The sequence below is a fragment of the Phasianus colchicus genome, chromosome 18, assembly GCF_987193195.1.
Source record: "Phasianus colchicus chromosome 18, bPhaCol1.hap1.1, whole genome shotgun sequence".
Taxonomy (NCBI): Eukaryota; Metazoa; Chordata; class Aves; order Galliformes; family Phasianidae; genus Phasianus; species Phasianus colchicus.
The window spans coordinates 10,458,856-10,483,529 of record NC_143453.1 but is presented as its reverse complement, the minus strand read 5'-3'; the positions used below and the strand labels follow the sequence as shown (position 1 = coordinate 10,483,529).

The following is a 24,674-nucleotide window of genomic DNA, read 5'->3' as shown; positions in this document are numbered from 1 at the left end:
AGCAGGTGGAGAACGGGGGGGATGCAAAGCATGGAGGCAGCACGAGCATTGCTGCTTGGACTGAAGTGTGTGGAGAATCAGGAAACAAGAAAAGAGCTGCATTAGCAGTGCCATTCAGGGAAATTCCCTCTTCCATTACATCACCACCATGGGGTATGAACTCCGTAATATTTATAATCCTCTGTTGGAGAGGCAAATTGATTCACGCAATTAATATATTTTCTATTTAGGTAGATCATAATTTGGAACTAATTCTACCTCCTGGTTAGATAGAGGATTACAGTACAAATGCCTTATCAAATATCCAGCAATAACAGCTACAGACTTTTTAGGTTGACCTTGGTGCTGTGCAGAGCAATTATAATGAATTTTAAATAAAAGAGAATATCAAGAGATAAATGCAGATTGTGGCTGACAGAAAGTTGAGGGAGTTTGCCAGTCATGCAGACAGCTAGATTACCGTCTGGTAAGAGAAAATTTCCTTGTTGTACGTAGTAACAGAACAGGATATAAATTTAATAATATAAAGTGCAAAGTTATGCCTTAGGGACTGAAAATGAGGATGTCTTGCTACAAGAAAAGATCCTGAATTGCTTTGATGGATGATAAGATACCTGCCAGTGAGAGCTGAGCATGAAAAAGGAACTTCTTATGCACTGAGTCAATTGGTGTACTCTGGAACATGAGTCCTTCTCTAAAGCACAGGATAGAGTTAGCATCTCGGAAAAGAAGGGAGCATTCGGACTAATGCTAACAAAAAAATTAGCACCTAACATTTTCTGATACAAAAGGATTCCAGAACATTTGTAATGCCTCTAGTTTTCTCTTTTTCCAAGGCATATTTTGGTCTTTTGTGTATAATGGTTTTACAGTAATGAGGTTTTCTGTGATTTATGATACATGTATTCAATTCCATTTATGTTAATGGCTGATTTTGCAATGGTTTCACACAGTGACTCAGAGAACTCTCCCACTCTTATCTTTCAAGTTGGTAGTGCTACAGTGGTATTAGTCAGCATATGATTTGGTCCAATACAGCTGATGCTGATGTCATCTTTTTACACTATAAAGTTTTTAAGCTGAGTGACACGGAACCATAGAAAGTGTGGAAAAAGATAGACTAGACTAATAGTTGTCATCAATGTCCATTTATCCTGGATTACAAGTGCCTTAGAAAGCATGGGCAATGACAGTAATTCAGTGAAGATTATAGACTGACTACTGTCCATAAAGTCATCTTTTTAACTACCTCAACAGATAACATACTACACATGTATGTATACTACTTATGTATAAATATACTACATTTATGTACTATGTATGATACTACATAAATACATTCAATGTTTCCCCCCCAACCTGTGAAATAGGTGGAAGTCTGGATATTACACAGTGCATACTTTAGGCAGCAATCATTGGGACTGTTATGCTCCAGCTACTAAATATATAGCCCTTGAAAATAGAATATTTTATGCAGTCCCATCTTCCCTGAATAGTTATATATATAAAAGACCATAATCAATCCTATAATACACTACAGACATGTATTGCATAGGGGTTAACATTGTAACAATGTTCTTCAAACGCTGTATGGACTGCTCTTCAGTAGAGAAAGCATCAACATACCATACTCCTTGTTTATGGTCTGCTTGGAAATGTATTATTTTGTTATAAGATAATGATTAATGAGCATGCAAATGTAGTTATGCTACGTGGTTGGTTACTTGGTTTGAAAATGGAGATATATTAAACATACATTGCTGCAGTAGAAGCACATGGAAATATATTCAAACAGGTCTAAGTTATGATAACTGAGCATTTGCCATCTGAGCATTTGAGAAGGTGAAAACAGGTAACTATTCATATTTAACTGAATAGATTGAAAGTGTTATTGCAGTTGGGTATTCTGAGAGAGTTTGGAAGGAATCATAGGCACAGATTAAAAAAAAAACAAACCGCTGCAATCAGGTCTGTCCAGCCTTTCTAACTGTGTGCACAGAATGAATGTAAATGTTTAAAAGAGAACCTGTTAGTTTTGGTTTTCATTTCTTGATTTCTTGCAATTTTTTTATTTTTTTTTTTTTCTCCAGCATGTGGCACAATGCATTTCTAAAACACTATATTCAAACTAGGTTTTTGTAGGGTCAGAACTACTGTTTTCCTTTACTATATCATACCACTCATGAGATCTAGTGAACAGGTAATTAATGCTATCTGTCAGGTATTAGGAAGGGATCCAATTAATTTAATCAAAGACACTGGAGACTGTAGAGGAGGCAGACATTTAAAAAAAAAAAAAAAAAAAGAAGAAGAGATAGTAACAAATAAAAGAATTAAAAAGAGAAAAGAAAGTACATATTATGAAATACTGAAAGTTTTCTCTTACATGGCTCTTCCTGTTTTTGTAGAAGATTCCATGGGCTGCTCACAGGTGCAGAAATATGTAGGTTTGCTTTTTTTAATTTTAAATTAAATGTTCAGCAAAGTACCATATGAAGTCTGTCTTGGTCACGTCTGCTTTCTGTGAATATGTTTCTGCACTTATTCTTGCTTGAGCAAAGCTATAAGAAGACTGCATTCCTTTGGACTTCTTTTCTTCAGCTCTTTCTCTAATCCTTCACCCTCAAGAGTACAGGACAGATTTGATTAATAAATCAAATAAGGTACAGAAGGAGTACAGAGGAGAAAGCTCTTCAATGAATGCACTGCATTGCTGTCTGCACATAAATAAGGCAACAGAATACTTTCTGATCTTTTTCAGTTTAATTATCATTCTACTTATCAATATGTTTTTTTCTTAGTTGCTTCAAATAAAAAATTTATGCGGGGAATTCACTGGGGAGAAGTGAACTAAAGAGTAAATCCTGTTTTTTTCTGTTTCCAATGGTGAACAATGCTAGTTTCATAATGATGGGATGTCTGCCTCTGGAGTGTGTCCCAGTAACCAAAAAGTAAATAAATATTAAGTCACAAAGAAGGATCGGTGACATGACTGCTGCTGTCAAAAATTTCTGATTTATTCACAGAGAAAATAATGATAGTTTCATCTGTCACTACATTAGAGCTGGTTTTCACACCTATGTATTGATTTTATAGAGTTAAACTCCCCAGGCATAGAATTAGTACATGCATTTGTTTATTTGCTGGCTTGCTTGCTCTCTGTGCCCTGACACACCACCACCTTCAGGAAGGTTTGTCATGGAGTGAATCTTTTTTAAAAAATTTTGAGATTGTAATTAAAATAAAGACAGCATGGCCAGCAATATTATGCCTCATTAAACATTACCTTGAACATTTTAATTTAGCCAGTTTAAAATTTTATTAAAATGTCATTTATCTCTGACTGTGAAGGTGGTAGAAAATGCAATGAGAAGAAATAGTCAAGATTAAAAGGAGAATTTATTCTGATTACAAATATGATAGATTAAATATTGCCCAGAATGCTGTATGTGAGTGTTTTTACTCTCGGTATTGACTTTGTCTAGAGGATAAAATAAGAGTGCAGCTTTCAGAATAATGAGCTTGTTACGGCTCAGGCAACTAACAAAAAACCCCCAAACTCTGCCACTCCCATTTAACTGTAGCTAATATGGACTGTCACTTCTGTAGCTGACAGGCCCTGAATTATCACAGAGTCTCCCAGTTTGTATCAGTGCTGGCACCATCTCCCAAATGGAAGTGAAGATGAATTCACAGTGTTGATGCAGATGAAGCATTCCTTAGCATTATACTTTTCGGTGTCACTTATGTATTTTTGTCAAACTACCCAAGGCTTCTGATTCCTTGCCACGATTGCTATCAGAGATAATACTTATGGTACTGTTCATCTCAGATGTTATGAGATAGCACAGTACCTCTCCCCGCAGTGCTGGCATCCAGCCACGTCCTGTGGCCATGAGCTACTTCAGGAATGCCCTTACCAGAGTGCTTCAGGCATGCGCATGATGTCCATCAAAACTGGGCTACAAGGCAGCTGCTCTGAAACACTGCTCAAAAAGCCGCTAGAATTAAAATATGTAATTCATTCTTGTGCTTGGAATTGGGCACAATTGTGGAATTGTGAATTTACTTGAAACTGTCATAGTATCAATGTTTTACAACCAGAGAATAAGAAGAGCAGAGAAGTAGAGTAGCTTGGGAGAAAAAAAATAGGAAAACAAGTGCAGTTCTCTAAAAATAGGATTTCTTTTTAAATCAGATGGATTTACATTTAGTATCTTAAAATTTGAAATGATAACTCAGTGAAAATATCACTTGTTCTTCCTGTAAGAATGTTTTTGTTTTTTTTTTCCTTTGTTAAGAATAGCTTTGTCACTTTGAATTTGGTGTTATATTTTCAATTTGATTCTGTTTTCCTGCCATACACAAAATAATCAGTGAACTTGCTTGAATGCCTTTAACCTCTAAAAATTATTCAGGAAGTCTGCTTTACACTTTTAGCTCTTAAAACGCTTTGTATGTTCAGGTCAACAATGGCAATTTCCACCCAAGAACCAGCACAACTGTGTCAGAGAATGCAATCTTTTCACTTCTGCATTTGTTTCTTGCTATAACACAGCTTTTCTCACAACGCTGAAATTTCAGAGGTGGTTGCATTCATGTCATGGGGTTGGGATGATGCATTTGATAGCTTGTTCTCCAAAATGAATGTGTGGTTACTGTTTGACTTTTGGGGCTCACCTGCACTGAAGTACACCTTGTCAAGGGTTTGCCAACTGTAGGACATTTTGGAAACCATGTGGTGAAGCATGACTCCAAGTACTTTTCACTCTTGGAATACTCTTCGAAGCTGAAATACTTTTTGTTTACCCAATGTGAAAGAGGACATTGAACCTTAAGTAGAAACTCTCTGGTGTACAGACTTTTATGTCATTTTAACAAATGATAATATTTTTCAAGAGGAAGTGTGCACCAGATATGACGCTGGCAGTTCAAAATATTTTAAAATGATTTATTTTAGTGCTGATAAAGTTCTATAATAAAAGGTGCAATTGACACTTGATCTGCCTAACATTTGCTCTCTGATTTATTATGCTGATAGCTGAATCTATTGGCTGACTGAGAATTATTGGATTTATAAACAACTATAGCCTATAGAAACTATAGTAAATATGTATTTTTCTATTCCACCAACTGTATCTTGATATTCTCACAATCCTTAGTTCTTTGCTACTTTTGTATCAGATAGGATATGCTTATCTAGCTCAAGCAAAGCCATGGTATAGACAAACAGGTGAATACAAAAGTCTATCCAGCAGTGTGCTGCACCATGCACAGCTACTACCTTCAGTCCTGGAAACACTATCTGCCTGGAGTCAAGCCAAAGTAATTAGTTCTGCTTTTCTGGAAGGGTAATTAGTCAAAGCACCACACTTGGGCAGCCATGGTGCTTCTGCCTCCAGAGATAACTCCCCAGGGCAGCTCAGGTGCTTCTACAAGGTGCTACTCCACAGAGCCCAGCACAGGCATGTCTGTGGCTGCTGCAGAGGAATAGCTTTGCCTGCTCTGAATTGCTATGTCTTCTAATCATTTCTCTTTGTAATCTAAAATAAGGAAAGCAGCTTTGATTTTATTTTCCATATGAAACTTTACCTTTGTTTTAGTTAAAGGAAGACCAAATCTTCATTCTCTTCCTTAATAAGTTCTAACAGCCACATCTGTTATGAAATCATAGTACCTGACCAGAGGACAATTGTTAAAAATACACAGCATGTTATGGGATGTCCTTCATACTTAACATGTGCTGTAGAGCAATCATTTAAATAGTTTATTTTATCATATTTGCCTCATTTAGGTACTTCAGTCATTCCTTGGAAGAGTTTGTCACTTCTTAGATGTGTTCTCTTGAAATTGTGTTGCTGAAATGAGGTCTGCCTGTTCTTCATCCCTGCACTCCATATAGTGATGCATTGTAAATAATATACTGTTTGGCATATGTTTCATTTGTTCTTTAATTTGTGTTTTCAACATTTTCTTTTTATGTTGCCTTGTAAGATTTTTATTTTTAAAGCAAAGTGCAACACGTGTTAGAACCACTTCTGGTTTATAATGTATTGTTCACGTGCTCAGATACGAGATTTATCTCTGAAAGCAAAAAAAAAGTAGCTAAAACTTCCAAGTGCTGAAATGGTCTCCCAGTGCTGATTCTTATTTAAATAAATTACATTTGTACCTGCCAGGCAGTGTTTGCAAATACCAAAACTGCAAAAGACTTTGCTGAAATGTGACTGGTCTCATACACAATGAGCTGCCAGAATGTCCTGCACATAGAGCTGAGCATCTTGCCAGTGAAATAGAAAAAACAAACAAAAACCCACCATACCTAGAAAAGCATAAGTGGAAGGGCATGAACTAAATGAGAATGAACAAAAAATTATTTATAGGAAGTTTTTGGCATGGTCATCACTCACTTTCCATATTTGTCAGTCTTTTTAGCACATTTTGAAGTGTGAGTGAACATCTTCCTGCATCTTGATGTGTCAGTGTTCAATTGCCTTGTAATGACTGTAAAATTAAAAAATAAAACAATAAGCTTTTCTCTCTCTTGCCAAACTAGTTCTTCTTAGAATGGATATTTAGAATGGCCTGAGTTGAAAAGGACCACAATGATCATCTAGTGGAGTGCATTTTAGTCTCTCTTCCATGTGTACTATATCTCTAGGCCACTCAATTCATTCTTCAGTAATTATGAAGTCATATTGATCAATGATATGATAAATATGAATATCTAGCTTGTGCATCATGCTGTGAGTCATAAGAAGGAAAATTTCAGTTATCTTTGGCTTTGGTTTCTCTTGCTTGTGAATATGCCTTCTGCATATCGACTGCATCTTATAATTTCTAAGTTAATAGAATTAATTCCCTGCAGACTACACTCATTTATTGAGTTTGCCAGTGCCCCAAAAGGCATGGTCATGTGCTTTATGATCAATGCTTCTTAATGCCTTTAGTATTCTTGGATCATGTTATTCTTTCATTTTGGTAATAGCAGCTGATGTGGTATGGGCAGGAGAACTTGAAAAATTGTTGTATAAATGTAATGATGATTTTGTGTTCATAATTTGATCCACTGGCTGAGCAAGTATCACCAGCTACTAATGCACCATATGCATGAGCTGGATAAAATACAGCACGCAAGAACTTCCTAAAATCACCTACCTACCTTGACGCTGATTCTCCCAGATTAAAGTATAGGACAAAGATTTAGTTACTGGCTTCTTTTCCATTACACACTTCAAAATAATTACTAATCAATATCAAAAAGCAACAGAAAATGGATTTCCTGTAACTCTGTAGATGAACAGAGTGAAATTAATAGGAACAAAAGAATTAGTATATTGGATAAGATTAGGCCTATTTATCTTGATGCTGACAAAGATATATATATTAGATCTTTTAGAGGAAAACTTTTGGAAAGCAAACTTTATTCAAGAATATTATAAGATAACTGTTTCCTAAATCTGCTTTCCCATTGTAGTGCATCTGAGGAAACATGGTCATAAGGCAACAATTTTTCAGTGTTACTGAAATCAGATAGAAACTGTAAACAATACTGAAAGCCTGCTGGTTTTCTTTTCTTGCTCACATTTGCTGTTCTTTCTCTTTGCTTTGGTTTTTTATATTCTTTTATCTTTTGTTGTGAGAATTCCATAAAAATGGTGTATGGTGTTCATCTAGAACTGTGCTGTACAATTTACAAACGAAAGCACTGCTTCATATTTCCTTTGTCTTGGAGCTGCAGTTACAGTAAAGTGTGTGCATTTTACTTTTGCAGCACAAAGAGAAAATGAAGCTCACAATAATTACAAGATCATCCAAAGGCTGATCAAATCATAATGAATTGTTTTTCTATCTCCTGGGTAACAGGTTTTGCTAACAATTATTTATCATTTCTGTCAGTAGTATCTTCCAAAATTCCTTTTCAGGGGAGAAAAAAAAAAAAAAGGAATGCTGAATTACAAATATATATTAAACATATTTGCATGGTTGATACAACACTATTTTATTTGGGAGAAAGTTCAAGTTGACTGATCATCCAAAGAAGATGATATATTTCAACCAATCTGTTTACAGACGGAGTGACTTCAGTCTTGCATACGAGTAAAATGGTGGAAGATGTGCAAGCAGCTGTGGGAAGTGTTACTGACTGTGACCTTTTACAAGGTGGGAGACAATTTAGCAGAGCATTAGCATTCCTGATCCCTTGATTCAGTCAGTGATGTAGGATAACTTCAGGAGTGTCTGAATTGACTTCTGTAAAAGTCTGCAGTGTTATAAAAAGGTAAAAAGTATGCAACCTAGCAAGCCTGTCAAGACAGCACCGACTGACTAGCCATGTAAGCAACTCTTATCTGTTGCAGGCTTGAAATTCATCACAAATATTAATATGCCAAAATTATCTCACATAAAATTACTGTTCCAGAAATTGTTTACAGAATGTTTCAGACCTTTGTATGGGTCAAAATCAAGCTTCAGGATCATACACATAACAAGTGGATGTGAGGAAGAATTGAGGATCTTCATGTAATGTGAAGATTAATCTGATATATAAGGCCAAAACTTTGTTTAAAATCTAGTCCTCTGAACTCCAGATGGAACTTGTCTATTTTAACAAGATAGAAAAAAACAACAAAATTTCATTTCAGTTACTTTTTTATGACTGAAGCAAAAGTCTAGCAGTCCTAAGAAGTATGAATCAAACAATACAACAAGTCTTTTAAAAGTAGGGTCTTTTTTTCTTTTCTTTTCCTTTCTTTTTCTTTTCTCTCTCTTTTTTTTTTTTTTCCCAGAGAGAACATGCAAAAAATACTTACTATCAATTAACAAACAAACAAACAAACAAACTTAATGTCTTCTAAAGTGGGTGAAACTCTCTAAAAATATTTTTTTAATTAGAAAAAATTGGAAGTGCAGGCATTGCAGGGCTGCTCATGTGATACTTGGAGTAAAAGAACACATTAAAAAATACTATAGTAGGTTATATTAAGTGAGATGAGGTGCATCATGCTGATTCCTTCCTCCTGTTTTTAGAATGAAAATATATTTGTATTGTAACTTCTGTTTCTGTATCCATCAGGCAAAACAATTCATATACTGACAGGCTTATGATGGATTTCAAAGTCTATTCACAAAATAAGTTGAGCAAGATGTGCCCAGTGCCTGTATGACTGGAATGACACAAGGAAAAGGCAAGATAATGCTCTGAGGAAAGTCCATTATCAATCACTCATTATATACAGTGGAAAAATGTGCCATTCTATGAAAGACTGTAATGTAGTGGGTGGTATTTTGGCAAAATATTTGTGCACAGTTATGCAAATGACTGCTATTGCACTGTGTAGGTCTATGGCTTTACTACTTGTATTCTTGCTAGGAATTTGCATGCAGGACGGAAAACATTTGGCACTGAACAAAAGATAATGATTCTAAAAGCAGATGCTTGAGGGCTAGGCTTTGATCTTGTCCTTTATCTGCAATGACTCCCTCAGTATAAAGCCAGTATAAGAGAGAATTCTGTTATTTAACATTTTTAGAGGATTCCCTTGAAAAAAAGAGCTCTTTCAGCTCTTGTTTTATTATTTTTTTGAAGATTTGCTAAACATTTATATTTTAAGGTAAAACTTAAGCACGTCTCCCTTCTCCCTTCAGACTACATATTACCTCATACATTTATTTTAAGGATGTACTCTTTCTGTATTAGGTGGACGGTGGCTCAACTGTACTACTGGTGACCAGTGGACATTTCCAAAACCTTGAAATGATTTGAGGTGATGGAGAGGCACACAGCTGCACACGCTGCTGTTTCTAAAAATCCAACATCACACACTGATTCAGGCATACAGTCATTTGAATTGCACCATATCTGGAGTTGAAGCTGTGTGGCAGTGTTTGGTTGAATCTGAACTGCCAAGAAATTGCAATATTGACACAAGACTTTATCATCCTGGTCATACACCATTTACATCAAATGCTTCATATTTCAATTTAATCAAAGTTGGCAGGTGTACCTGGCAAGACATAGATTAAGAAAATGAATTAATAGTAGGGTAGGAGTGAATGCAGATGTGGTGTAAAAGGTGTGGGAAGAAGACTGTTCAACCGTACATACTGCAACATATGATGCAGTTCAACCACCCAGATCTGTGTAAATTCAGATCTGCCTTCATAATGTTGGTCCAGGGCCAAATAGAGTCAAGGAAAATATTTTTATTGATGTCAGACTGTTATACCAGTGCCATGAATACAAAGGGAACTAGCACAAATTAGATCTGATAAAGGTTTAAAAATATTCATACAAATTCAGAAACTTCTGGCATGGAGTTAAACTAGAAGCTGATCATCAGCTCTTAATTGTGAAAAAGAAGAAAACTTAATCACTTCAGTTGTGTTTTGACAGCTTGTTGCAGGGAAGGACAATTTTCCCAGAACTGTGGAATTCTTAGCACAGTAGTTACGGCAAACTCACAGTTGAGCCTCATATACTTTAATTCTTATTTCAACTGTTCAAGTAGCTCTAATCTAAAGATTCAGATCTAGTTGAATCTGAATTTGAAAACCTTTGAAATCATCCATCTCAAGAAAATAAAAATTGTACAACTATGAGAGAAGTTGGTTTGCAATTTGAAGGCTTTTAAAGATTTGAGATCCAGAAAATTAAACATCTAAAAAACTGTGCAAGACCTCCTGTATTAATTAACAACAATTGTTATTTCTTATGTTGAAACAAAATGATAGCATCACTGTCTTTGTCTACTAATGAGAAATGAGACCTAAAAGTGGTATGAAATCAATTACTTCTATGATTGTTGTCTTAAGTGTTATGCAATCAGGGGCTGCTCTGTATTCGTAGCACATCCAGTCCCTCCTATCTGAATCAGCTCATTTATTCTAGCTGTTTCTCTAAAGCTTTGTTTCTTTTGAAACTAAAATCTTTGATTGCAATAATAGTGCAATTTACTGCAAAACACTTTTTCATCCTATGCTCTAAATTGGCAGCAGCAATATGTAATAATATTTTGAAGGTCATACATTTCAATTACACTCAAACTTACGCATAGGTTACAAATTGCTTTAATCAAGGATGTGTGAGGCAAATACATAGACTCTAGAAAACAGTTTCAGCTATTGAGTTATTCTTTATTTCTTAATAAATGTTTCTAAAAGCAATGAAATTGTTTTGCCTGAGATGGCAGGACAGAAAACAAGGATACTTGCTCTGGTGAAAAATATTGATTCACTCTTATAATATTTGGAATGATAGGATCAAGTAGTGGTGTCAGACTGCAATGTAAACGTTTCCTTCATTAATCAGAATTGTGTTGAGGGAGAACTGTGCTTGGGAATTTTCTGATTTATGTCATGCAGTGGATCTGGGAAAGGGTTGGAATACATGCAGTGCTAAATTCCATCATATTTTAAGCTCACAAGTATGGCAGTAGATAGACAACTTTTTCGTTACTTAAAAAAAATCCAAAATCTTTACATTGTAATATATAATATTTTCAGAGTTAACTTACTTGATTTATGATTCTTAAAACACTGAAACTCACTCAGTTTGTTCCAGCATTGTTAATATAACATCTTGTTAATAAGTTGTACTTGCTGGATGCATATAAATTGTCTTTTTTGTTTTAAATGGGAAGGGGATCCTGCAGTCCTGAGCCCTTTAAGTTCACTGGAATTGTTAATTTTCTTGAGGACTGGGAGAAACGTATGGCTGTGTTTGGTGGAGTCAAAGTCTTAAGAACAGAACTAAGATAACAAAAAGTAACAGATGCTTTTTAATGATGAATATGCTCTTTTGCTGAACCTGAGAAAATTTTAAAGAAATGTATTGAGCTGCATAAAAATTTTAGTAGGTTGAGTATGTGAGATCCAAGGAAACTGAGATGTTGACAAGGATTATGCCTTAAGACTCATTCCTGTTTTTCTAACTTTTAACTTTCAAAATCTCTTTTTTGCTTCTTCAAACATGTTTCCCTTTTGGCTAGCAATTCTTCACATTTCTTCATGGATATGAAACTGGGCTACTCCAGAAGACAGCATTTTGAGCAGCTGTTTGAAAAATTAGAGGTGGTGACTAGACAGAAGTAGAATTTGCAAGTATGTGAACACGGGTGCTGCAGCAACAACAAAGGAAAAAAATGCCTGGCTAAATTTCTGGCCACACATCCTAACCACTAACTCTTCTGTGACTTCTGTTGCACAGTAATTCCAGAGTACAGAGTGGCTCAATTTGAGTCCTGGCAGTGATTTGGGTTTAGAAAGAATAGGAATCTGTAGATGTTATGAAATTCTGCAATGAATTTTTGATCAACTCTTACGTAGTCTTAAAGTAGGAGGCAATATTACTGGGAAAATCATTTTGTAAAATCAATCACTGCCAAAAGAGTGATGAATGTTGCACAGGTTTAACTCCACTTTTCTTGAGCGGCCAGTGTGCAGTCAGAGGAAATACTTGGCTTTTACTGTGTCTGTTTCCAGAGATACTATAACGATGGCAGAGTAGGCTGTTTCACTTTTGGGAATGATTGTTTATTTCAAAGTCTTTATACCTCCTAATGTGTACAGAAGAAAGAAAATGCCATTATTTTTCAGAACTGCAGATGATGTCTGCAACTGAAAATGTGCTTCTCAGAAACACAGATTGCTTCGGTGGATAGCAATACACTGTAATACAGTTGCATAGACAATATATTGTGTAGATGCAAAGTATTTTATGGTTTGAGGAGGAAAATATGTATTCCCAATAAGTAATTATTTATTATATGTGAAATATGATCCTCTTACAGAGAAATTGCTCAAAATTTTCCATATTTAATCTTTTTTTGAAATCAGATTCAAAATCTGATTTCCCTCTAGCCTGCTCTCACATTTCTGATTTACTAGTCTCAGAGAGAATCTCCTGTATTAGGATGTGAGTTTAAATACCTCTTCTGTTCTGAAATGCCCTATTGCAACATGGATTTATTTTTCATCAGGTGCCCAAATAGAATCCTATGTATTTATTTCAGAAATTATTTGTCTTAAAAATGATTTAACCCATTATTTTATAACCTTTTGGTTCCTTTTTTGTGCTTCTTAACAACTGGCAAACATTACTCTGAGCACCCTTACCAAATAAAGTAGACTTTTTTTCAGAATGAAAAGTAGAATACTCAATACTGTTAAATACTGATTTGACACCAGAAACTGTTGTCTGCCAAATGGGTTTGCTGGTAGCTGCAGGGAGCTCACTGGAACAATTCCTGCTGATTGTGCATGAAATCCAGCTGAGGCTGACAAATGCTGGATGGTCCAGCTGGTTAATGATTTCAGGGGCATGGAGGATGGAAACGTCACTGACAGCTGTTTAAGATCAATCAATGCAGGAAGAATATCTTTCATTATTTCAAGTGGATTCTCTTTCGCACAGATCAAACACTGCTTATAGATATTCCATAATTTAGTAAGGTGGAAAAGTTCAATAAATCATTTTCCAGTTCACTCAGTGGAAGTTCAGATGAAAAGATATGTTCTTTTCCATCTATTTTGTCTTTTAATGTTAAAATTCTTGCTTAGTTAGGAATCTTTAGACATTTATTAGTGTTTTTGCCAAATTTGAATTTTAGTTCTCAGCATTTTTAGTGTTGATCTTTAATTTAAAAATAGCTTTATATTCACTTAAAGCTTCTGAAGTTTTCTGTTTAGGAGTTTGGTCTAGCAGCTGAATCGATCAGTTTATTCTGTTTTTCTGAAAGGTCTTTAAAAAAAAAATTACCTACAAAATCTTGGGGTTGGAGCATTTGCATTCATAAGCGCTACTTATTATGCTGAAATCTGATATGTGTAATAGCAAATTGTATGCCAAAATTAACAACTGTCATGTCAAGTCTTTCGATTTGAACTCTTTATAGTCAGAACAAAACAGAATTGGTAGCGATATAATGATGCATTATGCTTTCTTCTGAAATCTTAAGTATATTGAGCATGACAGGCATTTTCTCTAAGATTCCGAGAGCTCAAATGCTCTTTGGAATATTGAAGACTGTAAGGCCTTTAAGCACTGCTCTCTTTTAAGAACAGTTATCTAGTGAATTGTAAAGTATGTGATCTCTTAATGAACTGGCAATATTTTGGCATGATTTTTCCTTGTATACATTCATTTTCCTTGGGAAAGATTCATAGTTTTATTTCATACAACCCAAAAATGTGATTTCCCAAGCCTAAATTCTTTTTCCTTCAGCAAAAGCCATGGTTTATGTTGGTTTCTATTAGATTGTAAAAATATGCATTACAGGAAGGAGTAGCTGTGATTTGTTTCAATCCCACTGACCATTTTCAACTGAAATGTAATGCATTGTGTAAAATAGTAATGAAAATTTTCTCCCTTTTCTTTCCTGTGCTTCAAGCCAGACACCTAGGGCACACTGAAAGATGAATAACCTTTTTCTTGCCCAAAGGCATAGCATCAATAACATCAGCTGTCCTCATGGCTGATGTCTGTTTCCTTGGTTGGCAATTTTCCCTTTCTCAGAGCTTTGTGAGGTAAACAAAAGCAGCATTCATAGGATTGTATGCAATATTTGTAAATAATGTTTTTCTTTATTGAATTATGTTTTTGGGCTGTATGCTGGTATATGTGCTGGATGTAGGGCACATACTTAGGCAATTGATTGCAGTTAAAAATTCAAAGAAAACTTGATGCTGAAATGGCATTGTGGCACATAGCTTTAGCCCGTATGTTGTGTGTGTCTGTATAGAACAAACAGCTTGTATGCAGACCTACTCCAGTAGCAAAATGCTTGACTTAAATGGAGGTATTCACCCAAAGCTACCCAATCCCTTTTTTTTAAATAGGAGTCAATTGAATCTTACAGTACTGTTGGGTTGGTATTATTAAACCTGACATATTATTACTGATGAAAAACCTCAGGCAGAGAACATGTTATTTTTTCCAGTTCCATTATTTTGAGAAGCAGATCCATAAATAATACATAAACTCATGGCTACTTGTCCTCTCCTCAAGCTATTTCTTCTATCTTTGCAGATGTATGATTTCTTTAAAGGTTAGTAGGACAACATCACAAAAGAAACACTTTGACCCTAGGAAATATAACTGAAATCATTTCTAAATTGTCGTGACCTTCTAACTTCAGCTTCTACTGATAGAAGTCTATTTTTTCTGAAGATCATGAGTGAAATATCATTCTCATACCACAAAAGAAATCTCAGTTCTTTGTACCAATATGTGGCAAAGCAAGGCACTAGACTATTTTCTGAAAACTTGCCAGCACCACTCAGAGAAATTCTGGATGGAGTTTGGCAGTGTGACATTGGTATTGCTTAGTAATTGTCATGTAATTGGGCACCTGGCACTCCCTGACAGGCTTCAAATATCTAAAGTAATATTTTCTTTGTGTCAGGTAGGTTGATATGTAAGTTAAATATTGGGATTCATAATCTAAGTTGTCTTACAGCTCTCTACATTTTTAATAGTTGAACTTCATCTGTTACATCCCAACCAAAACCACTATTCATTGCTGAACACTAAGGTAGCTGTTTTGCTAATCCCATAAAGCTTGGTTCATACCAGGAAGGCAGTACTTCTTCATTGGGTGTGAAAGATTTTGAAAAGCCAATGTCCCTCTGTCCTATGAAGAGGCTTTCCTGCGCAATGCAAATTTTGCTCAAAGCCCAGTATTTAATTTCATTTCTCTCACTCTGAGCCTTACTGCAGCCCCCTACTGATTTTCTAGTTGGATAAAGCAGAATTCTATTTCAAATTAGACTAAATTTTCACTGAGCTTTCACCATTGAGTCAACACCATTTTCCATTTAAATACTAGTCTGAACCTGGACGCTATCTTAGAATTATTTCTGAAAGAAATTATGTGGCATATTTTATAGTGTGACCCATTCATAAAAGATTTTCACTTTGTTTATTTCTGAAAATTTAATTTATGAAATGATTTTCTAACGGATATACTACAGATTTTTTGCTGGTAAGATTGATTTCTCTTTTAGTATTTAGGATAATGAATATGTGGATGCTATCAGAATGGCAATGGAATGCTAGATCTTTATGGCTCCAAAGTTAATACCTTGACTGATGAAATAAGAAACCACAGAAGCCATATTTTAAAATGATGGATACAGAGTCAATACTTCTGGCTATATGAAAATCGCTCTGGCAGAATGAAGGAGATTCTTTACTGGCTAATGGTTAATATATGCTCGAACTTGGCATAGGAACATCTGTTATGAGTTTCTTCTGTGTCCATCATATGTGTAAGAGTGGAGAATGTTTTTCCTGTATTACTGTACAGATCACTCTCTCCCACTGCACTTCTCTCATTTGCTATAATTTATTTTCTTAAGCTATGGGTTAGAAACAACAGAAACAGACAGAAACCAAACCCACTTTATTTTTTGTCTAATGATATCTATCTGTCTTCACCAGGAACTTTGTCTAAGACTTGCAGGAATTATTTCCTTGCATGAATTACAAGTATGTTTATAGCTAATGCTGATCGGGGTATGTTCAGAAAAACAATGAACAAAACATTTTCAGACTGTTAGGCATTAATTAATTCATTCCAAACAATACATTTAGGAAAGGAAAGATCATAAAATTTTTCACATGGAAATCAAAAGTGATACATAACATATGCAATTTGCTCTTCACAAGCATTTGGTGGAGAAGGTAAATATTGCATGAAAATCACAGAATCACAGAATCGTAGGGGTTGGAAGGGACCTCCAGAGATCATCGAGTCCAACCCCCCTGCCAAAGCAGGATCCCTACACCAGGTCGCACAGGTAGGCGTCCAGGCAGGTCTTGAATATCTCCAGAGAAGGAGACTCCACAACCTCCCTGGGCAGCCTGTTCCAGTGCTCCGTCACCTCACCGTAAAGAAGTTCTTGCACACATTGGTGCGGAACTTCCTATGCTCCAGCTTCTGTAACAACAATAATTCCTTAAGTTCATTTTCAGAACCAATCTGTTTTCAGTGTTTGCTGAAAACATATTGCTGTGATTATTTATTTACATCTGTCTATTTATGTAATTTATTATTTGAATTCAGAAATGATAATTCAAATGAATGCTCACTGTCCATCACAGTCATTTTAGAGGAATTTATCCATATCCTCAGCTGTTAAGAAAGCATATTAATGCTTTTGAATGAGTCACATTCCAGACAAACAACTTGAAACTTAATTGAAGTGAATTGTCAGAGAAGAATTGCTAAGAGCTTTTAGAAAATCAGACTTTTAAGTCTTTCATTAGAAGGCTTTGAAAACCATGTCCCGTTTTTTCCTTCAGTAGCTTGACTGAAGTCAAACACAGGAGAGTCATTATGGTAGCTACCTCTCAGGTAAGTAGTGATGATTTGTGAGGAAATTAGTACAAGCAAGTAGGTAAATAGGGATTTGAAGGAGAAAATACATTCTTGATCTATAGAAAGTGGTAAGTCGCAGTAGAGGTAAAGGCTGGCAGTGAATTCCCACAAGGAAGTAACGGAATTAGTGCTCAGGGTGCAAATAAGTGTAGGAGAGCATGTTGAATCAGATTTAAATGCCAAGAACAGTTTGCAGGAGATGGTTATGTATCACAACAAGGCCATATGAACAAGATGCCAATCCAGAAAAAAAGGTTAAATCAATCTGTACAGAAAAAATACAGAAAAAAAATGGTACTGGCTTTTTTATAGCATGAGTGCTATGGTAGAGACTAAATATGGTAGAAATTCAACAGCAGATGGCATGCTGACAGGAAGGATTCAGGAATTTGTTTCCTCTTTTTCAGAAGCTTTTCTCTGTATTTTTGCTGCTGCCTTTGTTACATCTCTTTCCTTTTCTGTCCTATGTGTCTGAGAACAGCAGAAGGAACAGCTTTGATAATTGTCTGCTTGGATTCTTTGTCTTATTACAGTAATATGACATAAAGATATTAATAATTTTGGAATGTTTATTAGTGTACTAATTTTACTGCAGATGAAAAATCTGTAGTCCTTTGCATAAAGTGAAGTGTGCGAAGTACCAAAATGCTCTGTGGCTCTTTTTATAATTTTTTAATTGGATATCTCAGGAGATTTTTCTTTTTGAAAAGTATTCCTGTCCTCTGCAGCTTCTAGAAAACAAGTTATTCTCATATTGAGTCTAAAGGCAACGTCACCCTTTTTATTGTAAAGGGTTGTGTTTGAATTATGTTTTAGTTTCAAGTATCTTCATTCAATCAAACACCTAGGCAGAAGAGGAACGTTGGCACTTAGCTAGTATATACTATAGCTAGTATGCTCTATGGCCTTAAGTCTTGTTTAAAGCCACTTGGAATCAATGATTCATTGCTATAGATTTCCAGGAAAAAACATGTTGGATTGCAACTTGATTGGTAGACGAGAAGCTGGTCTGTCTGAGACTGTGTGGCTATGACTACACTGGTTCCCTGAAATCATTGCTGGAAAGGAGTGTCTGCAGCCTTAGGAAAACAGTGAATAAGTCAGCTGTCCACAGCAGTGGAGTAACCTGTTGTGTCCAAGTGTGGTTTCTCTAGGACTTGAAACTGTCAGACTGAAACTGTGTTTAATAGTAACAGAAAACTCAGACTAAAATCAAAACCTTCTCTCTGCAGAGATCCCCGTGAAGCTACCTTAATTGTGGAAGATTCTTTGCCTTTAAAAGTAGAAAAATAGGAAGCTACCAACTTACTATGTATAGATGTCTATATATATTTCTTTGGTTTGGAAAATGAAATTGAACCAGTGGTATAATTTAATACTTTTTTTTTAATTTACATTACTAATACATTAGGTTGTAGAAGATAATTAAATGACATACTTTGAAAGCTAGGTATTAATTAAATGCTCACTAAATGCAATAAGGAGTCAGGGTTAAATTCAAAATTATGATGTTTACTGAACATTTATTGATGGTACAAGGTGACCAAAGAACTGTAATCCATCTATTACTGTATTTGGTTGAACTGTTGATTAATGAAACAACTGATGAAGTGGAAAGGAAGATTACTTCATAGAGCCTGATCAGGAAACAGATGAGATTGAAAATGTGTTTCGGGTGTTTTAACATCTGTATTGTGACTCCTCAAGCAGAGAACAAAATGGTTGGGCTCCATGGAGACCTCGGCAGAGACTGGCACAGTGTTATTTCATTAGGAAATTGGGAATAACTGTAAGACAATCCAGTTCAAAGTCTGAGACAAACCAAGATCTATTCTGTGGAAAATGAAGCCACCACTGATTTATACCTCATGATTAAACATTACATTTTTTAGTGTATGAGCTTGCATTTAAGAGTTTTCTTTCAGGTACCGAGACACTGCAGGTCGTTGTTTAAAATATCACCCACCTGAAGTACCAGTATATTTTCTTAGTTCATACTCAATTGGCTGCAAGTGTTACAAAACAAATGTAAGATTTCTGATTTAATAAACGTTTAACTCTTGTTCATATCTGTGTGAATAGACACTTTGCACTTCTAGAGTGTATTTTTGCATCAGTTTCTAATATCCCTGCTTGCTTTGTAAGATTATCAAAATCAACAGCATGAACTCATCTTGAGAATAGGATTTATCTGTCGGTTACTTTGATCTCTATCCTTCTTCCCTCTGTCTAGTATTCCTTTTTATCCCTTTTTTTCCTTTTCTTTTTTTCTTTTTTTTTTTTTTTTTTGTGACTGATTCTCTCTGCTTTACCTCAGCCACTACCAAGAGGAAGCTAACCACTGTTCTTCTCATTGCTACTACTTGGCATCAAAAGATGGTATTTTCCATTCCTATTGCTCTTGTCTTGTGTATATCAAGAAAGAGCAGTGTGTTCAGTGGTGTTGCCATGGCTTATATGCATCTTTAGGCAGCACTGTAAGGATCTAATTTCCTGCATTATAAAAGGATTTTGTGGGCATGAAAATTCTTGCACTAAAAACTGACTTTATTATCTTATTGATTGCTCTCACTGGGTGCACTCATATTATTTGTTTGTTTTGAATTTCTGAAGACGAGATTGCTGTGTTTTCCAGTTCCTTTCAGAGGATGGTAAACCCAAGAAAGCTACAGCTTGAAAAAATGACTTTCAAAAAAGATGTACAGTTCTGTTAGTATTTTGGGGAAGCTGGAAGAAAAACATTTTTCAGTATTACATCTAATTTCTAAAAGCTAAGCATGTTGTCACTAATCTATAAATAACAGAGCTGTTTACATTTTTCCTAAAATTATAATTTTGTTTTGTTTGACTTTGTTCCAAAGATCTGAGTTACAATACACATTTTGTGGCAGTTCTCTCCAAGTCTTACGCCCTGATTTACACATATCCTATCTGCATGGCCAATTCTCTGAAAACTTTTTTTGTAGCGTATTAAATGATCACAGGATCTGCCAGGTTGTGACATCCAGCCCTAAATAGAAAAAGAAAAGAAAATACATAGAAAAAAATAAACTACAGAACATCTCATAATTGAAAGACAGATATTTATTTACTTATTTATTACTTTAGGGATTTCATAATATTGAGGTTCTCATTTTTTATGACTTCTTACAGGAGACAAGTTCTCTCAGATCTTATGTAGACATTAGTTGTATGAGTCTCCCTCCATCCATTTATCCATTTTACATTTTCCACAGTTATTTTTTTACTCTGAAATGAACAAGTGCCACAGGAAAAAATAAGTTTTAATGATGAAGTGTGGCAAGTGGAAAACAAAGTGGCAGAACTCCAGTAAGAGCCTTAAACGTTCCACGAATTAACTTTGTTAGCAAACATTGGGTAAGACGTGTTTGCTTTTGAGCAGTGCTGAAAGGGGTCTGGTGGTGCTATTGAAAACAAATAACTTCTTCCATAGGTCATGAGAAACTGAACAGCCGAAAGCTGCCTTTGAGCCCAAAAGTCAATTTTATATCTAACCGAAAAAACAGCACTTTGGTTTCCACCAGGATGTTGTTATTTAATGCAGGCACGATGGTCACAGCAGCCTTGGCTCATTTCTGCTGCCTGCCAGGTGTATCACTGAGGTATTGTGTCCTTTAAAGTGACAACAGAACAACCCTATTAAACACAGAGGATGACATAAATGTTTTCAGAATGCTTAAGAGCGAATTTTCTCCTTTCTGCAGACTTTTAACACAGTTTAGTACAAAAGGTTAATTGTGAGATAAGCTCCTATCTTCCTGTTTTGACTTTGCCGCTCTTGTAAAAATAGATGATAGGAAATAATTGTGATGATCTTTAGACCTCAATTTTAAAGATTTCATTAAACTTCAGACAATGCAATTGCTTCTAAGCTTGTTCTTAATATGCATTTGTCAAGCAGATATTAATCTGCATGTAGAGCAATGCATCTGATAGAAGGTGGCTACTAGGTGTTACTTCTCTGACACATTAAAGGAAGAATGTATCCCATTAATACTTTTCTTGAAAACCTGCTGAATAATGGATAGATACAAACTATTGAATATAAGTTAAAAGGTGTATAAAATAAGAGACCACTTTCCAATGATTTGAAATGTTCTTACAGAATGCTCTTCCTAAAGTATGGTACATAACTTGCAGTGATCCACAATTGAAATGATTTACAGGAAAAGATCTATACAGGTAGAATCTCACTGGTAGAATTGGATCAATCGCATTACCTTGTTGTTAATTTTGAGTACATGTGTTTAATAGTCAAGGAGAGCATTTCTGAACGCCTTGCTAGCTCTGTGTTTCAATGATGATGCCCCCACAATATTCAGACTTTCTAACAGAATACCATACATATTGATCTTTTTCTCTTCTTTGTTCTTTGAAAGAAGCCTGGTTAGTAATCTATGTTTCCAGTGGAGATACACATCTTCCGTTTCTTACTGTTTATTTATTTATCAAGGAGCAATTATTTCTCCATTTTCTGAATTTAGTAGAACATTACAAAATACATTAAAAATAAACAATGTTTTAAAGTGCAAAAAATAATAAGGTTGGGATTTTCTTTTCTATGTTGATTTTTTTTTCCATGAAAGGATAAATGTATTGTCAAATTATAACAGAAATTGATTAATTATGCCACCATTCAGGAAAACCATCATTTTTTAATAGAAATGTCTGAGCTTGGTACAGAAGGAAAAGAAGATAAAATAAATGTGTTTGTTATTTTATTTATTTCCTCTGGCAAAGAAAATTAAATGTCCTCAAAACTAATGTATTTTCTTTCTGTTTTAAGTTGATATTAAAAGTGCATGTCTCAGGAAAAATACACAAAGTACACCACTGTAATAATTGCATTGATCAGGCTGTTCTGCCATACAGTGGAATTGTCCTGTACTGATGCCCCTTAGTACTATAATTTTCTACCCATTCTAATAGAAAATGATGTTAGCTCAAAGTTTAAAATATACTTGAAATACTCAACTGTCAACGAATTGGAAATGCTAAGAGTCAACAACAGCTCCTGCAATAGTTAGATCTGCAGTGAAGTGGGAAAGTATAAGAATAAAAATTTGATTTTGGAGGACAGAAGAGACTCAATACCGTTTTGCTTCAGTATCATTGTGTCACCTTGTTTGGTGCTGCTGGTCATGTTTTTTAGAAAGGACAAACCACAGCACTGCTTGGTCAAACATTTCTTCATGCTCATGGGATACTTCAGACAAAAACACTCAATGCAGTTCTAACTGCCAAAGACTGGAAGTACAGTTAGCACTGTAACCATGGCAAAAAGCTCTCAGTGTGCACACAGTATAGGTACAGACAGATTTTTGGCACATAAAGCATTACAGTTTCTTCAGGTAGATAGACTAAATCATATGGCATTCTGTGAAACTCATCTGTTATGTTTAAAACAATACACATGCTGTGCCTTAAACAGCTTTATCTTTTTTGCTCTGTGTATGGCTTTGTTTTCAATATTTCTATTCAGTCTGGTTTTCCTTCCATTTATGTGATACTCTGCTATTCGGTTCTTCTGAATGCTTGTTTACAAACAAAGCCAGACAATAATTGATATGGAAATGCAAATACAGTAAAAGCAATCTGCCTCCATTGCATTAAGGTACATAGAAAATAAGTGTATTATACCATTCTGTTCCTTGCGTGTGCACCCAAAATAAATAGTCTACTGCTAAATACTTTTTTTCATCTCAAAATGGGCCATTAGTGAGCTGTCTGTGTATACTAAGTAACAGTCACAAACAAACAGCTAGAACCAGCTAACAGTAAATGCTCCGCATTTGGAATTAGACAGGAGGAAAAGTTTTGATTGTCTTCACGCTCACTCTGTATCCAAACCCACTGGCTTCTAGGGAGCCATCATGTGGTTCTTACCAACTGAGGGAGAAGAAAGTCAGACTAAAATACAGTTTCAAAGCATTAGAATAGAATATACGATATAAATAGAGTAGGACGTGCTGCAGATGCTGTCATAGCAGCTGTGCAATGCTTAGGCATTTAAAGCCTGTTTATATTTTTTTGAAGAAGTCAGTCTTTCATTGGAAAATGCTTGTTCAATGGACTTGGTTCTTATGCAAAATAAAAAGTAGCTTTGCTCTTTCCTTCTTCTCTTGATGGTACAGTTTTGAAAATGAAACATTTCTGCAAGATGGAAACTTTGGAAATGAGTGTCTGTCCTTTCACAAAACTACCATGAATTTTGACAGAGAGTAATCAGCAGGCTCCAAATGGAGCTGTAGATTGAACATGAGATTGGCGGAGTAATTCTAAGGGAGAGAAGTGCATTGAGGTTTAGCTTGAAACAGCCAATCAGCATTACAAATCAGAGAGATGGTGCATTGGCAGGGCTGTGCACTGGGAGCATGATCTGGGTGTTTATCCTTCTAAACAAGTAAAACCTCAGCAAACATTCCCTGAGTGATTCAGACTAGTAAATGTACTGTACTCAGAGCCTAAGATAGAAATTATTGACTGTATTTTCCATCTAATTTGTGATCTGTGATGGTGATTTGTATCTTGCATTGAAATTCTTATGGATTGCACAGGAATAAGAAGCAGAGCACAGTACAGAATTACACAGTATACATTAGTTTTTGAACATATGGTTAAAGCTATTAGCAGTTCGCTTTAAATCAGCAGCAAGGGGCTATTTATTCCTTTTGATTTTTGAGAAGAAATGCATATTTTGACTTTATACTTGTTTGGCATTTTCCAAGCATTATTATAATAGACATTTCCCTGGTTGAGCTAGTTCACAACTTGCCAAAAAATATTTTCTTACATAAACACAAATTTCCGCCACTCACTTATTGGTAGCATTTTTTGTCTTTATCCTTTTCTTGCTACATTCTCAATAGGCTGAGAATCAATTAGTCTGTCAGCATGGCTCTTCTTGCTGCACATGCATGGTGTGCTGCAGTAGGAAGACACTTGTAGGTCCAGGAGGAGACATTTCACACTGTCTTGATCAGTTTTAGGAATCTGGTGGAAGTTACAGACACATAATCTTAGTTCTGTGATCGACACAGAAACAATACTGCTAAGTGCTGTAACATAATGGTTTTCTGGTCAACAACAAAACCATGTAACAACAAAAATTCTGTGCATCTTGCTCTGGACACTTGTGTATCACTGAAGGAGAAAATTATTTAATTTTCACACTACTGATTTCCGTGATCTCATTTCTAATGAACAAGTTCAATAATTTTCCTTCCTAAAATGGCACTTTATTTCTGAGATGGAACATCACCATTCCAATCT

General features: G+C 35.4%; 1 long non-coding RNA gene across 7 annotated transcripts in view; it reads left to right on the top strand.

Annotated features, from left to right (window-relative positions):
- LOC116228674 (uncharacterized) overlaps nt 1–24,674 on the top strand; it is a 357,464-nt gene that overhangs the window by 126,386 nt on the left and 206,404 nt on the right. For 5 of the 7 annotated variants that reach the window (XR_016458699.1, XR_016458698.1, XR_016458702.1 and 2 more), the window contains one exon: nt 8,074–8,163. The exons of the other annotated variants lie outside the window; for them this stretch is intronic. This is a non-coding gene — a long non-coding RNA (uncharacterized LOC116228674). The remainder of the gene's footprint in view (nt 1–8,073; nt 8,164–24,674) is intronic. 7 annotated transcript variants of the gene reach the window in all.